At 44.0% G+C, this 17,412-nt stretch overlaps 1 long non-coding RNA gene across 1 annotated transcript; it reads right to left on the reverse strand.

Annotated features, from left to right (window-relative positions):
* Nucleotides 1–2,455: 2,455 nt before the first annotated feature.
* LOC121665042 lies at nt 2,456–17,114 on the reverse strand. Its single transcript, XR_006016201.1, has 3 exons — nt 16,955–17,114; nt 5,070–5,074; nt 2,456–2,466 (listed from the first exon to the last, which is right to left on the reverse strand). It is a non-coding gene; the product is annotated as an uncharacterized LOC121665042 (long non-coding RNA).
* Nucleotides 17,115–17,412: the final 298 nt, after the last annotated feature.

Genomic DNA, 17,412 nt, shown 5'->3' on the forward strand with positions numbered 1-17,412 from the left:
GAGGACAAAATGGTCATAAATAGGGTAGAACAGAAATGATAGAGGACAACAAAAAAAAAAAATGGCAGCTCTAATTTGGGGGGATGAACACATGTGTTTTCCATCAGGAAGTTCATTTAAGGTTTCTTCCAAAACTGTTGAACTCTGGTCTGTTTGAAAGCCTGGCATGGAACAACCAAAAGCATGTTAGGAATAGGTTGGCATTTCATCCCTGGAATGACATGGGACACAACTGTACACAAAACATAGTAGCTCTGTAGTCTTTGGCAATTTAGACCTGATTTATCTCTCTGGATGAGAACACTACGTGTGTACACATCTGGACATGCATCTGCACTCCAGGATTGGCCTAGCTGTATCCTTGTAGCCTGGTAAATGTGGAATTATCATTAATAGAGAGGCAGCAGGTTAAGTTAACACAGCAAGGTCACAGGCTTTTTCTGAATATGGGTTGACTGTAGCTTTGCTTGAGCCTAGTTAGTTATTACTGTAATATTTTTTCCTAATGTTTGAGTGGCTAGTGCCTAATTTTTTACTTTTGCTTATAATCACGTGCTATAACTGTAGGTTTTAGATAGCTAGTAACAAGAAGTATTCTGTGTAGAATGAAATATTTACCATAGAATCATAGAATAGCTTGTTTTTGAAGAGATATTTAAAAGTCATTGCATCAAACCCTGAAACTGACAGGGACATCTTCTAAAAACTAAGTTTGCTTAGAGCCCCATCCAACCTGACCTTGAATGTTTCCAAGGACAGGATATTTGCCATCTCTCTGAACAACTTGTTCCAGTGTTTCAGCAACCCTCATAACAAAAACTTCATCCTTATATTTAGACTAAATCTACCCTCTTTTAGTCTAAAACCATTACCCCTTATTGTGTCACAATAGGCCCTGCTAAAACATTTGTCTTCATCATTCCCTGGCAGGGAAGAAAACTAGCCTGTCTGAACAGGGAGCTTTTGCAGGAGAAAGAGACTTTCTGGCCTTTGGAAGAAGGGGCAGACAACTCTGGAAGAGTACAAGTATGTTGTTACGTCATGTAGAGAGAAAATGAAAAAGACGAACTCTCAGCTAGAACTCAATCTTGTCACTGCTGTGAAAGATAATAAGAAGTGTTTTTACAGTAACATTAATAATAAAATGAAGGCCAAGGAAAATCTCCATCTATCATTGGATGCATGGGGGAACACTGTCACCAAGGATGAGTGTGATGCTGGCTAGGGATTACCCGAAGGGGCACAGCATCCTTTCTGCAGATGTCCCTGGGCGGGCAGCTGCAGCTTGAGCAGGCTGGCTCCTCTGCTCTAGGAGCAAACCCCAACAAAGGTGACAGGAGCGTTGGCAGAGGCAAAGAAGAGGGAGAGGCTCTTTATACGGGTTCCACAAGCGAGGTTTATTCCATGCACAGCTGAAGGGTCCGGGGACAAAGAACAGTTTGAGGGTAGAGTCCAGGGTTCTTTTTCTCAGTGGAATAGAGGTGGAGAGAAGGGAAACAACCAATCGGATAGCACTAAATGGGATGGACTAACAGGGAGATATCCAATGGGAATAACTTGGAGGAGGGAGTTATAACAATGAACCAACAGGGCATCGAACTGGGAGGAACTTTCTAGACTTAATGCGTAGTCAAACAGGAAAAATACATATGTATAAGCATACACATAAAATTGGATGGGGAATACATGAACCAATCAGTATTAAGTATGTAAATAGTGAACACAAGAGTCTGTGGGAACTCACCCTAACCTAAGGGAATGTGCTATACCTAAGTGCCCATCCAACAGGACGTAGGGTCCTTGCTGGCCATGGTGGCCAGAGCCACACACACTGCAACAGATGAGGAAAAGGCTGGGGTAGTTAATGCCTTCTTTAATTCAGTCTATAAGGTAAGTCCGTAAGACCAGTGATCCTCAGAGCAATCAGTCCTCTAAGCTGGTAGACAGGGACAGGGAGAAGAAAAGACTCTCTGAAACCCAGGAGGGAGTAGTTATTGACCTGCTGAGCCATTTAGACACTCATAGGTGTATGGGAGGGATGGGATTCGTCCTTAGATGAGGATCCATCCTTCGATGGTACTGAGGGAGGTGACAGAAGAGCTTGCTGAGCTGCTCTCCATTATTTATCATCAGTCCTGATAAACCAGGGAAGTCCCAGGTGACTGCAGGTTGGCCAATGGTCACATCCACAAGAAGGGTCAGAAGGGGGATCCAGGGAAGTACAGGCCTGTCAGCCTGATCTTGGTGTTATGGAACATTGCGGAACAGATCATCTTGAGTACCTTCACACTCAAGGCATGTAGGACAACCAAGAGATCAGGCCCAGACAGCATAGCTTTGTGAATAGTTGGTCCTTCCTGACCAACCCGATCTCCATTTATGATCAGGTGCCCTGCTTAGTGGATGATGGAAAATCTGTAAATGTAGTCTACCTGGCTTTGGCAAAGCCTTTGACACTGTCTCCCACTGTATTCTCCTGAAGAAACTGACTGGTCATGGCTTGAAGAGGTGCACCATTCACTGTGTTAAAAACTGGCTGGGTCCAGAGAGTGGTCCAGCTGGTGGCCAGTCACTGAGATTTCTCAGAGCTCAGCACTGGAGCCAGTCCCATTTAATATTTTTGTTGATGACCTGGATGAGGTGATTGAGTACACACCCAGTAAGTTGGCAGACCACATCAAGCTGGGCAGAAGTGAAGGAAGGCTCTGTGGAGGGATTTGGAGATTCTGGATTGATGAGCTGAAGGCAGTGGTGTGAGGTTCAACAAGGCCCAGTGATGGGTCCTGCACTTCGGTAACAATAACCCAGGCCTGGGGCAGAGTGGCTGGAAAGCTGCCCAGCGGAAAAGGACCTGGCGGTGCTGGTGACAGCAGCTCAACATGAGCCAGGGTGTGCCCAGGAAGCCAAGAAGGCCAATGGCATCGTGGTTTATATCAAAAATACTGTGGCCATTGTCCCCCCGTACTCAGCACTGGTGAGGCCCTGTGTCCCATTCTGGGTCCCTCATGACAAGAAACACACTGAGGTGTTGGAGTGAGTCCAGAGAAAGGCAACGGAGCTGGGGAAGATTCTAGAGAGGAAGTCATATGAGAAGTGGTTGAAGGAGCTGGGGTTGTTTATCCTGGAGAAAAGAAGTCTCAGGGAAGACCTCATCACCATCTTCAACTGCCTGAACGAGGGTATAGCCAGGTGGGGGTTGGCCTCTTCTCCCAGGTAACAAGTGACAGGAGAAGGGGACAGAGTCTCCAGCTGTGCCAGTGGAGGTTCACAGAGCATTTCTTCATAAAAGGGTTGTCAGGCATTGGACAGTGCTCTCTAGGGAGGTGGTGGAGTCACCATCCCTGGAAATGTTCAAGGAAGGACTGGACATGGCACTTAGTACTACGGTTTAGTTGACATGTTGGTGTTTGGTCAAAGGTTGGGCTTGATCTTGGAGATCTTTTCCAACCTAAGTGATTTAATGATTCTGTGATTCAAGAACCCTGTTATGTACTGTAAGTCCTCAGTAAGGTCTCCCCAGAGCTTTCTCTTCTCAGGCTGAACAATGCCATGTCCATGGCATGTTGGTAACACAGAGAGAAGAACAGGTATGGTGTGATAGCAAATGCCTTGCAAGGGGCGACTCAGTGAAAACAGGCTGGGTGTGTGGGATGAAGTGATGGAATGATAACCAAGGAAGAGCAGCAGGCAAGTGGCAAGTCCAGACTTCTCTTTTATTTTTAGGAAATAATTAATCTATAATAATAATAATAATAATAATAATATAACAACAACAGTAACAATAATAATAATAATATTTAAGTCAGTTATTCTGCTGGTAATTATATGAGAAATATATTTTTTTGTTTATTGTTTTCTTTTTGCACATGACAATAATTTGAGTGTAGTTTGGTGGTGTGGTGTTGGGGTGGTGTGGTGTTCTATGATATGACTACATGTTTCATATGTTTCAATGGTTTAACCCTGTTACTCCTTTACCCCCATTCCCAGTTGGTACACCCCAAACCCTAGCTGCTCCCCCAATGCTCCCTACATGGTTATTCTCCTCCCCTTGTTCTAGTCGGTTCCCTATCAATCACCTAAACGCCTCCCGTTATTCCAGATGGTTTGGTGTCCATCACCTAGGCCCTCCTTGATTGTACTTATATGGTTCTTGTCAATCCCCAGAGACCCTGCCCCTTCTGATACCTCCTCCCTGGAAATCCCTGAAACCTCGAAGCCCCATTGGGGCATGTGATCCCTTTCCCTCCGCCCCTTAAGACCATTGGGCTGTGTGTATGTCTGTCCCTGTCCATATCCCTCACCCAGAGATTCTTATTGGTCCCTGGTCCGGCCACTCCCTTTGTGCCACCCTCCTTTATAAGTTGTTGCACAGGCTTGGTCGGGGCTTGTTCTGCTTGGACTTCCTGCTTAAAATAAGTTTGGAACTGTATCCAGAGACAAGCCTCCTAACTGCCTTTTATCTTCTCCCTCGTTGGGGCCGCTGACAGCTGCAGCACCTGGAGCTTCAGCTCCCCTGGACAGAGCTGAACTCCAGAGGAGCAGCTTTAAATCTTGGTGCATTCGGCTGCTCCCCACTCCTGCCGCACACTGCAGGTGCTGGCCGGGCTGCAAAGAGTGGTCACTGCAGCAGTGTAGTAAAGTAGCTATGTGTAAACCTGAGCAGAGCTTAACTGGGCCACTGCATTTAAGCCATTTTGAATTGAGATCTTATGGCTCATTTAAATTGCAAGCTAATACTTTCTCAGAAGGGCCAAGTCCAGGCTCATTAGCTCTGCTCCACCACTTTGTTCCTTCCCTGGCAGCATTTCCAGGCTGCTGGGACTTGTGCACATTCCAGGGAGTATAGGGTAGGAAGCAGGTGTCAGGAAGGCATGGTGAAATGGTGGGCTAATGCTGGGCTCCTTGTAGACATGGATGTTGAGGTTTGAACCTTTTCTATCCCAGAAATGTAGAGAGCCTTTTTTAGTCAGCACATGGCTGATTCTAAATTTGAGGGGGTTGGAGAAGGGGGCAGGTTCATTTGAGCTCGTACATCTGTCCATGTATTAGCATGATAAAGAAGATACAAAATCTGGGTCTGCTATCAACCCTACACAGAACAACTTTAAGGGACTGAGTTCTTTGACTTTGTGTTAGGGAGTGTGTGTCTTCAGAGCAATGGTGAGAACACATCATTTAAACTGCGAGTGTTTAAAAAAGTAACTCTGACCAAGAAGCTACTCCCAGAAAGACTTGGCAAAACTTTCTGCAAACTACTGTGAGTACATGGTTAAACTCAATCACCTAGCAGATGTTGATATACTAGTAACTATTTCTAGATGCATGTACCCATCCTGATTGTATTTCTAAAAGGAATTCTTCAGGAACTACTTCAGGCATGATAGTGATTCACACATTTACTGGGTGCAGTGAATTGGCTTAGCCACCTAAACACAAAAACTCCGTCATCATTGTGAGAAAACTAGTTCCCGTAAGTGGGTAAGGAGAAAACAATGAAATTCAGCCCTTTGGAGGCTGGTCAGCTTACAAATGAGGAGGTTTGCCAAGGTTTGTCTTCTCAAACACTGTTGTGTAATTTGGGAGAAAACAGCTTTATGAACCTGTGAAGTGTCATCAGAACATGGTAATAGAAACAGGTTAATGCTGTCCATAGAAGCGCCTGTATTTACTTGCTATACACATGTGAGATTGGATCTGTGTTTAGATCATTGCTATTGATTATATGTCATGAAAAATTGCTAAATAGGCAAAAGATATATGAGTCAAACCCCAAAATATTATTACCTGACCTTTAGATTTGTGTTTATAAGGCTCAATAGAAATTTTATTGTGGAAAACTCTGGAATAGAACATGCCTGGGTTAAATGAAACGGTGATTTCTCTATAGAAGAGATCAGTGGATTTGTGACATGAAGTAGTTTTATTCAGTGCTTTTGCAATGAATGTCCTCAGTTAATTTTTCACTTCCCTTATAGTAGAAAAACAAAAATATGATAGTTGACTATTTTTCTTTTTTTTTTCCCATGAAAACACTTAATTTTTAAAACCAGCAATACTTTTGTCTTTATCAAATTGGGATATAAAGCTTCAGAAATTTCAGATCCTTTATGGCCCATTTGATTTAAATATATTCTTTGGAATTCTTTTTCTTTCATTCTACAGCCATGATTCAGAATGTACACAGATGTTCCCAGATAACTTCCCAAATTTAACAATTTTGTAGTATGTCAGAACTTCAATATCAGCTTTATGGTTGGGATCACTGATGTTGGGCAGTTGCATGTTTGCCTTTCTGAAGAAAGAGTACCACATGTGCTGTATCTGAACAGCCAAGAACTCTCATCCCATCTTGCTTTTCAATATGCAAGAGACCTTGACTGTTCATGTCTTCTGCAGCACATGGGAGGGACAAGCATCTCTTGATCTCTATAAAAACCACATTTATGTCCCTGGCTATGAAAACAGATTTTATTTATTGTTATTTTTTGCTGCCTTTAGGGTGTTTAGATAGATGGCAGATTCATCTATCACACATAAACACACTAGCATCAACAGCTATGAAGGTAAGTGATTTGAACAAACGTGAGCTTTTGAAATATCCTCACCTCATAAGTCAACCCACAGGTGTAACCTTGGCTTATCAGATGGAATGAGCTTTGCCATCACTTTAAAAACCTGACAGCTCTATTTTTGGGAGAATCACTGCCTTCCAGTGGCATCCAGCCAGCCATCTATCCCAGGAACACAGGGATGTCCTGCTTTGCCTGATCCTCTCTTCTTCTTTGTGTGGCTCACCACAAAATGAAGGTCCTAGTCAGTGTCTCATAGATTTGCACAGATATTACAGGTTCTGTCTGGGGCTCCTGGATGTTTCCTGATTTTTCCATGGTTTACACGGAAAAAAGCCTTTTTCTCTTTGCCTTCACTGTGACTTTTACCTATGTCAGTGAGAGTATTCTGGCACAGCAAAGTAGTACCTGAGTACATGCAGCTTGCTTTTTCTGGGTGCACATAACTTTGGGCATAACACTGTGTTTGTAGGGTTTACTAGGTTCTATATGCTGAGGCCTCACCCTCAGAGGCAGAAGGAGTTTGACGGAAGAGCAAAGTGAGGAATATGCATGTCCTTTGTGGTGAGTCCAGACCCCATATGGCAAAGGGCAAAGTCTTTATCAGGGCCTGGTTTTCAGAACTTAGTGCTCAGTGTGTCCTGAAGGCAGCTGTTTCTTCAGTGCCTCCAAATGGGCAAGAAAAAAAATAAGGACAAGCTACTTTCATAATTTTACCCTGTCATGGTTCAGCACATCTGATCAGGGATTCGACTGTTTCACAATCTCCAGTGTTATGGCTTATGAGTTAGTGGTTTCATCTCCATGGGCACTGTACAATTGCTTGTAAAGTGATGACAGAAGTGGATTTGTTTTTATGGCTTCCATTTCTACATCTGGACCATGGACCAACTGACAACACTAAAAATCCAGGTGGCTTTACAGCATTCACATATGACCAGCAGACTGGGTTACAGGCAGAATCAGGTTTGGCCTCACGGACAGCCCTAGTTTCTTAAGAATGGGCACTGCTTCTCACCTAGACCACACATTCAGCTTTACAGGTTGATATTTATTCTATTTTGGCAATGGTTTTGAGCAACCATTCTGGAACAAGAACTTGTTTTTTGTTACACAAATAAAGAAGGCAATTCTGATTTTATTGCACCCCAAAAATTTGTAGTTGAAAAAGTAGTTGAGGTGACAGACAGAAACCAGATAGCTGTGGGTGTATAAGAAAGCAAAGAAGTAATGTAGATAGGTATCATAATAACCTAATCATTAAAGGGGGGTTGTATAAAAATAATGGAAAAGGGTGTATGTGTGTGAAGAAGATTAATGAGCTGATTTTGACATGTATTTATAGAAGCTTCTTCTATGTATGTGCAACAGTGATGGAGAAAACACGAAGGACTTCTGAAAGCATTGAACAGACACACAGAAGTGCCAGATAGGGGCTGATATTTATGGTCCCCGAGTAGAAATAAAGAGAGAGCTGACCTTATGTTATCAAAGAGGACGTAGCTAGGGGGTTAACTAACCAAGAAAGGACTTGAACACAAAGCAGAAAGGCAATTCATTTGGGAAAAAAAAAAAAAGAGGATGAGAGAGATGCAAGACAGGAAAGACACAGTCGAGGCAACTGACCATCACAACAGCGTTCAGAGTAGACATGAACAAAGCAAAGGTGCTTCTGTTTAGGTCAGAGAAAAGTTTCTGCAGTACTGTGAAGGCAATCAGTATCAGCTATTAGCTTGCAACAGTTATATATTTATGGATGGCTAGGAAAAGCATATGCAGAAATAAAACACAAGGCTTCCGGATATCTGGGAAATGAGAGAGACATGGAGAGAGGTCTGAATCAAGGAAGACACAGCTTATGGACCTGACGACAAGCAGGACTGCAGTCTTGTCCTGAAGTGTCAGTGTAGAGTGAAAAGATATTAAAGGCTGTCCCTCGGACACATGCTGTTTAAACTGGCAGGCAGGTATCCATGAAAAGTGTCAGAGAGATCAGGATTTCAACCTCCCCTGGAGGGAATGGGTAAGGAGAAGAGAGGTAACTCTGTGAACTGTCTGTTCTTGAGATGAGAGCGTTTCTGAGATAAGCAGAGGGTAGAGAATGGTGGCAGGGACAGAAATCGTGCAGAAAGTTGAAAAGAGATGAAGAGGATGCTCTGAATAACATGTTACAGGCGTGACGGTGAGATACCTTCCACATTTGGTGCCCCACATTGGGCGCCAAATGTGGAAGGTATCTTTTCAGCTTTATACCGGCTAGCGCTTGTAGTTCAATGCCTTAGAAAGCCTCGAGCAGCCCAGAGAGGTAGCACGGGCAATCTGGCACTTTAGTAGCTCTAGAATCGGTACCTGAATCAGCTGCAGAGCAAATACCACCAGCAGAAGCAAAGAGGGAGAAATACAGCTCCTTGCTCGCTCAATTCCCTGCAGTTAGAAGCTTTCAAATGAGACAGACAACCAGAGATGTTCACAGGAAAGTCGCTGAGCTGAGTGAGAGGCGGAGCCTCCCCTCGACCATCTTTTATTAGGAGAAGGGGAAAGGGAAGGACTGGGGGCGGACCCGGGATGACCAGCCAGTCAGACACTGCTGAAGAGTCTGAGTTACATTTGGTTTTGCCCGCGCTTGGAACAAAGGAGCTCCGAGCACATGGGCAGGAGCACATGTCTTTGGGAGGGGGAGGGGAAGCTCAGAACAGGCAGCAACAATGGTGGAGATGAGAGAAAAACAAGAAGAGGACAGAGTTTTGAGTGCTAAGGAAAAATGGGAACTTGGAAGAGCTTGGTTGCTATTGATGCAAGCAGATGACAACTCAAGATCAATGAAGATAGAGTGTTTGTGGAGAAAGAGTTCACTACAGATCTTCTATAACCTGTTACACCTGAGTACAGAGGAAAAATGTTGACTTTGCAGCAAGCCTGGAGCTATTGCATTTACAAGTCTCAATATGTTACTTTTAACACTGAGACCAGGTGCTTTATAGGTGTACTACAAATTTTTGAGTAATTCAGAACAAGCAGCCTACTATTTTTGAAGTAGAAAGTAATTTACTGAGTTCCTTGCAAATAATAGTTTCCATCTCTGCTTTTGTAGGACATATTCCAACTTCATGCAGCATTTTATGTGGGATTATAGCTTTTGTTTCTGACTCCACAATGATCGTATACATTCCCTATTCACCAGAGAAGAGTAATTAAAATGAATGATCTCTCCTGAAAATGTGTATAACTATTTTTTAAATAATCAGAACTTAATTAAGAAAGTTAGAGGATTAAAGGATTAAAATAAAGTTTTATGGGGTGGCTGAAGGGTAAAATTCTAAGAGTAAAATCATCTTAAGCTTTTATAGTGTTAAGACCAGGAGGAAAAAAAGGTGGTAAAAATGAAGAAGAGAAACTAACTAAAATTAAAATGACAGGTAACATAGAAATTACACCTGTTTATTAAACTGCTAATTTGTGTTATTTATTGGCACATGCCTACTTAGGCATAGCTAAGTAGTGAGAGCAGTATTTTCAATGAGCTGAATCCATATATTTTGTGCTAGAAATCAGTTAAGATAATGCTATCTGAACTACCTTAGCACTGAAAAAGGTTTTTATAAACTTTTGCTGTTAGCAATCATGGTTATATTATGATTAGGTAGTGAGGAACATGCAGAGACTGTATAGGAAGAACACTCTATGGCCTTTGTTTAGCATGTTATCCAAGATGAACCTGTGGCTCTAATATATCAATGGCAAACCTGGCAGTGATTCACCAGGGACAAGAATTCATCCTCCAAAGATATTGTTTGAAATGTTTAGCTGCAGGTGTGTGCTAAATGCCCACAACTGCTTAACATACAGTTTTCTACTGCTGCTTTAAAAAAACTAGCCTTTTGACAGCCCCTAAAGTTTAGCCCAGGGTTTGGCACTCTGTAATTCTTCCTTAAAATTCCTGAAAATACGTATTCGAGAATATGTATTCACTGAAGAGGTCAGTCAAGGAAGTGTATGGAGCAACAAGTTTTTTTATTGATACCTCCTAGAATATCAGAAAGTTTGTTTCAACTAAGGGAGCTTATCCAGAAACCTACAATTGCTCCGAACTTGCTCCACTGCTGACAGCACAGCTCTAGAAAGGCACAACTTGGGTTATCACAATATTTCACTTTGAAAACAATCATTCTTCAATCCATAAGAGACCACCACACTGTATTTTCACTCTAATTAGCCAGCAGTTGATTAACCTCTATTTAATTTTCTTTGTGTCTTTAAAAGCAATGAGATATTGAAGCCTTATTTCCTTGCACTGAAGAAACCTGATATGCTGTATTTTTTTCCATAGAAATTTTCTTCAATACTATTTTTCACTGAAATCAGTGCCAAGGCTCTTAAAGAAACTGACACAATGCCTTTGAAGCCATGGTGCATGATTTTATGTATTACTGCTCCTCTACAGCAATTACATCTATTTTGCCTAAGCTGCCTCTTACCCCAGTGAAAATGCTACACATCAGGACTTAAGTGATATGATTGAAATTGCTCATACCATTAAATGACAGTGAAGTTTACAGGTGAACAAGGTACAGCTGTCAGGAGGTTTTAGCCTTTGTTTTTTGCAGCACAGCTCTATGTTAGTCAAAAGGCGATTTTTAGAGCTTAAAACCCATACAGTCAGATAAAAGCCAAGCAGTTTTCATATATTCACACCAGTGCTCCCAGAAGGGTTTTGAGGTTGGGAACTTACTGTGAACTGCTTTATTGAAAGCTGGTGGAAAAATAGCAGCGAACAAAACAACAGCAGGGCTATTGGAGCACAGAACCCTCAGCTGTACGTCCATGGCTGCCTGCTCCTGCTGAACATGAGAAAAGTTCTAATAGCTACAGCAGTAATGTGGTTTGAATATATAACATGCAACTTTGAAGGAGGTCATATGTCTTTGACATAACAGAGGCTCCTTGAGGTAGGCAAATAGTTCAAGTAATAACATTTTGTGTGCTTTCACTGTTTTAGTGAACACCTATTGGGAATACTGGAAATTCAAGCCTGGAATGTTCTCCTAGTTGAAAAAAAATTCTGTGGTTTAGATTTTAAAAGCCAGATTAAAATCAGTTTGTTTAGATTGTATTTACAGTTCTTCAAAGTCAAATGCTTCCTTTAAGACTTAGAAGGAATAAGAACATGTTTTAGCTATGTCATACAGCACTTGAAACAGGGGCTCTATTTGTTCTCTCATCATTGCAAGCATGTAATTTCCATTAGTTTCAATTAGATTGATGTATTTCTACCAAAGAAAATAGTTTCTTTATAGTGTTGCCTTAAATAACATGGAAACTAAGATTAGAAGAGATATCTGATGGCTCCTTAGAAATCCATGATCAGACTCAACACATTTCTAAGAAAGCTTGCTGAGTATGAAGGAGAACATGTCCGGACTCTGTAACATCTAGGGTAAAATACTGTGATTCTGGTAAAGAACTAATTATTTTTGAATGCATTGTTAGTGTGGACCCCTCGTTCCTTGAGTCCTGACTCCAGGGTTTTTTTGTGACACAGTTTATGTGCTGTCTGGGATCAAAACTGTTTTATCTTGTTTGCACAAGTGATGCAATCTGTTTTTGTATCAAATGAAGCAAACCACATTTCATGTAGCATGGGAAAATCTGAGTTAGATGCCATGACCACCCTTCTCTTGTTCTGCTGAGCGACTTCAACCACCCTGTCATCCGCTGGAAAAGAAGCACGGTGAGCTGTAGACAATCCAGGAGACTGCTGGAATGCTTGGAGGACAACTTCTTATGCCAGGTTATAGACAGCCCTACTAACCAGAGGAATGTGACACTAGATTTGATGGTCACCTGTGTAAGTGAGCTAATCAGGGATGCCAAGACTGGAGGCAATCTGGGCTGCAGTGGTCATGCACTGGTGGAGTCTGCAGTATGTAAGAATATAGGTAAGGGAAGGAGTAACATCAGGCTTCTGAACTTTAGGTAGGCAGACTTCCAGCTTCTCAGCGAGATAGTCAGTGGGATGCATGGGAGACTGCCCATGGGGACAAGGAAGCAGAACAGAGCTGGCAGATCTTTAAGGAAGTCTTCCACAGTGCACAAGAGCTAGTGATTCCCAGGAGAAAGGAATCAGGCAAGGAAGGCAAGAGATCAGTATATCTGACTAGGAAACTGCTGGTCAAACTAAAGGAAATGAAGGAAATGCACAAGCAGTGGAAACTAAAACAGGTAATGGGAAGAGTATAGAGAAGAAGTGTGGTTGTGTAGGAGGTGGGTGAGGAAGGCCAAGGCAAAACTGGAACTGAAATCAGGCAAGGGACACAAAGAATAACAGGAAAGGTGTCTACAGGTATGTTAATCAGAAAAGGAATATGAAAAAAATGTACCCTCTCCAATAAACAAGACTGGTGAACAGGTAGCAACAGACAAGGAGAAGACCTGAGGTATTCAATAACTTTTTTGCATCAGTCTTCACAGGCAGCCTCTCTTCCAGGTTCATGACCACCCGAGGAACATAAATGTGCATAGGTCTACGGGACCCGATAAGATGCATCCCAGACTCCTGACAGAATTGGCTGATGTAATTCCTAAGCCACTCTCCATGATACTTGAAAATTCACGGCAGTCAGGAGAACTCCCAGGTGACTGGATACAGGGAAACATTGTGCCCATCTTTAAAAAGGATAGAAAGGAGGATACTGTGAACTACCAGCCTGTCAGCCTCACCTCTCTGCCTGGGAAGATGATGGAACAGATATTTCTAGAAGCTGTGCTAAGGCACATGCAGGACATGGAAGTGATTTGAGACACCCAGCATGGCTTCACCAAGGGCAAGTCTTGCCTGACTAACCCAGTGGCCTTCTATGGCTGGGTGACTCCATCAGTGGACAAGGGAAGGGCTACAGATGTCATTTATCTGGACTCTCTAAAGCCTTTGACACAGTCCCCCACAACATCCTTCTCTCTGGAGAGTGATGGATTTAATGGGTGTATTGTTAGGTGGCTTAGGAATTGGTTGGATGGTTGCATCCAGAGGGTGATCAATGGCTTCGAGTTCTGATGGACATCACTGACAAGTGGTTTTCCACAGGGGTCTGTACTGGGACAACAGTTATTCAATATCTTCATCAATGACACAGACAAAGGGATCAAATGCATCCTCAGCAGATTTACAGTTGGCCCCAAGCTGAGTGGTGCAGCTGACATTCCTGAAGGATGGGATGCCATCCAGAGGGACCTGGACAAGCTGGAGAAGTGGCCCATGGGAACCTCATGAGGTTTAACAAACCAAGTGCTGGCGCTGTACCTGAGTCAGAGCAAACCCCAGTATCAATCCAGGCTGGGGATGGACAGGTCAGAGCAGCCCTGCCCAGAAGGACTTGGGGGTGCTGGTGGGTGAGAGGCTGGACATGACCCAGCCATGGGCACTCACAGCCCAGAGAGCCAAACGTGTCCTGGGCTGCATCCAAAGCAGCGCGGCCAGCAGGGCCAGGGAGGGGATTGTGCCCCTCTGCTCTGCTCTGCTGAGACCCCACCTGCAGTGCTGCATCCAGCTCTGGGGTCCCAGCACAGGAAGGACATGTTCTTGGAGTAAGTATAGAGGAGGCCACCAAGATGATTAGAAGGATGGAGCATCTCTCCTAAGAGGAAAGGCTGAGAGAATTGGGATTGTTCAGCCTGGAAGTAAAGAGGTGTCAGGTGACCTAACTGGGGCATTCCAGTACCTGAGGAGAACTAACAGGAAAGATGGGGCAAGACTACTCACAAGAATGTGTAGTGACAGGACAAGGGGTAATGGCTCCAAAATGAGAGTAGATTTAGATCAGATAACAGGAAAAACTGTTACTGTGAAGGTAGTGAGACACTGGAACAGGTTGCTTAGAAAAACTGTGGGTGCTTCATCCTTGGAAGTGTTCAGGGCCAGGTTGGATGGAGCTTTGAGCAGCCTGGTCCAGTGCAAGTTGTCCCTGCCCATGGCATATGGCTTGGAACTAGAGGATCTTCAAGATCCCCTCCAAACCAAGTCATTCTATGATTCTCTCCCACCCCAACAACCAAGGAGATTAAAGACTCATTTCTTCTTCCAATGTATTCAGTTTTTGGATTTAATTGACAGTTACTGTGATACTTTATTTGTGGATCTGGGAAGTTCATTGGCATCTCTGGCTCCTCAATGTGAGATCAGAAGGGATTTTTTTCAGAACACAAAAAAAGCAGAATCCAAAACATAATGGATCCTTGATCAGATGTTCTTTCCTTTTATATCTAGTGAGAACTCTTGGACTCTAGGGATTTCTGGGCCAGCATCTGCACTCAAGAACATTACAGTTGACTTCCTGAAAAATTGTCTACAAAAAGACTCAGTTGAAGCTGGAGGCACTGACACAGTCTATGCTGTGCTGTATGCAGAGGCTGTGAATCTGATTGAAGTGCTGGGTTTCTAGATTCATCATTCTAAAGAAAAAAGGAATGTTTGACACTCTATACGATGCATATTTGGAGATTGTCCCTCTGTAATTTTACTTCGGATATGGTGATTTCTGAGTTTAGTTTATTTTGGAGAGTTTTGCATCATGGGAATGAAAAAGTCTGTTCAGCTAATAACACACTTCAGAGAGCAAGAGAAACCAGAATCTGAGTTTCTCATAGAGTTGATATGCCATAGATAGAACAAATAATGTTTTGTTGTTGGGGTCTCCCCCCCTGCCATGGAGCCCTGGGAGAGGGGCCCTGGGGAGGAGGCACGGGGTTTCCCTGCTCCTGGTCAGCCTCATTCCCCATTGGTTGGTTTGTGTTCCCCTGTGTGGCCAAGGACCCTTGGGTCCCGTGACTGCGGAGTTCCTGAGCACAGCCCCGGCCATGCGGCTGGAGAAATAAACCACGAATCTGTCCATATATATTTCCTTTCCATGGGACTCCTGGTTTGATATATGGGTGTTATAGTAATCCCCGCTGCAACAAACTGGTGGAGGAATGCGGGCCAACACCGATCCCTGAGGAAAATCCGTGACTAAAAAAAAAAAAAAAAAAACAACCCACTCTAGACCTCTCTCTTCTCATCTTGGTTTGGGTATTCTCTCTGGACTATGGAAGAATCGTGGGAAATGGGGCTCTCTGAGCCACAGAAAAAAATGTATCTAGAAGTAAAAGGAATCCTTGAACAACAAAACAAAAAGGTATTGGAACTGGGAGATCTAGAACATTTTTTTAACTGGCTTTTCAAAAGGTTCTCCTATATTTCTCGAGACTTACTTTTTGATATTGAACCTCCTGGATCTTGTCAGGGGTGTTTCTGGGACGAGATCTGGGATAAGGTAAGGGATCAAAGAGAAGCTTTCTGTGCATTCCTTATAATCAATGAAGCTCTTGAGGAGCATTTGTATGGTCCCATTACCCCTAAAGCAGAAGATCATACTTATCCCATGGCCGAGACCACACAGCCGCCACCCCAGGGGCACGTGACTGCAGCCGTGCCAGTGGAGGTGCCTGTGCTGGATGCGCCCGGCCCCCTCGGGAGCGCGCGCCTTATCGCGGACCCCATCCCTGTCTCGGGGTCCCCGGCCACGCGACCGCAAGTGAGGGAGCGATGCCGCAGGCACCACGGGTGTCGTGGGCCACAAGGAGCCAGGAACCGGGCATCGGCGTGGCAGGCCGCTCTGAGCAGCTGGCTCAGAGAGCCCTGTGGGGAGAGAAGCGGCGATTTCCACAGCGACACAAGAAGCCGCGCAGTGCAGCGCCGAGCAGAAACGGGGCTGCACTGCGGAGCGGAACCACTCACAGGACATGGGGCCAGTGGCGATGGCAACGCGGGGCCGCGCAGAGCCCAGACACGGGCCGGAGCAGCGCCCCTCGGAGAGCGCGGAGCAGCCGCAACGCGGGGGCCCGGCCGAGATGTCGGAGTCAGCAAGGCAGCGGCCACGTGGGACCAGCAGCCACGACGAACACGCAAGCATGTGATACGAGAAGTTACAGCAACGAAAATCACAGGAACTGTGAAATGGTACAATGTCAAAAACAACTATGGATTTATAACACGAGATGATACAGGGGAAGATTTATTCATCCATAGAACTGCCATTAAAAGGAATAACCCTAAAAATTACCTGCAAAGTGTAGGAGATGGGGAAGTTATACAATTTGATATAGTGCAAGGAAAGAAGGGTTTACAAGCAGCGAATGTTACTGGGCCTGGAGGTATTCCCGTCAAAGGCAGCCGTTATGCACAAAATTATAAACAATATCCATCCCAGCAACTTCCTTACCCACAGCCTACTTTCCCCTTTTACCCTATACCCAATATGAACCCTTTCCTAAGTTCACCCTATCCCCAGTTTATTCCTAATCTGTTTTTCACCCCATGGCTTCCCTATACAATTCCCTTTCCCTACCACTCCTCTCCGATGCCGAGGGGGGGATGAAAAGGGGGAGGGAAGAAATTAAACCCTCTCCTGGCTCAGTTTCTCCACAAAGCATGTCCGGAGAGTTCTGTCTCCCTTCTGTCAGCCCTAAGATGTTCCACAGAATCTGTTTGAACATTTAAAGACTCAGGAGGGTGGCTTGTTTTGTCTTGAAACTGTTCTTGTTATGTTTATCCAGTTGTTTTCATTCTCCTTTTATTAAAATAAAACGGGTGAGAGGTTTGTTGCAGCGGGGATTACTGTAACACGCATATATCAAACCAGGAGTCCCGTGGAAAGGAAATATATATGGACAGATTCATGGTAGATGTTTCAGAGATGTTTATTTCTCCAGCCGCATGGCTGGGGCTGTGCTCAGGAACTCCGCAGTCACGGGACCCGAGGGTCCTTGGCCACACAGGGGAACACAAACCAACCAATGGGGAACGAGG

The sequence above is a fragment of the Corvus kubaryi genome, unplaced genomic scaffold (genome assembly GCF_017639235.1).
Source record: "Corvus kubaryi isolate FWS band 111438036 unplaced genomic scaffold, C.kubaryi_AGA036_p1.0 37308, whole genome shotgun sequence".
Taxonomy (NCBI): domain Eukaryota; kingdom Metazoa; phylum Chordata; class Aves; order Passeriformes; family Corvidae; genus Corvus; species Corvus kubaryi.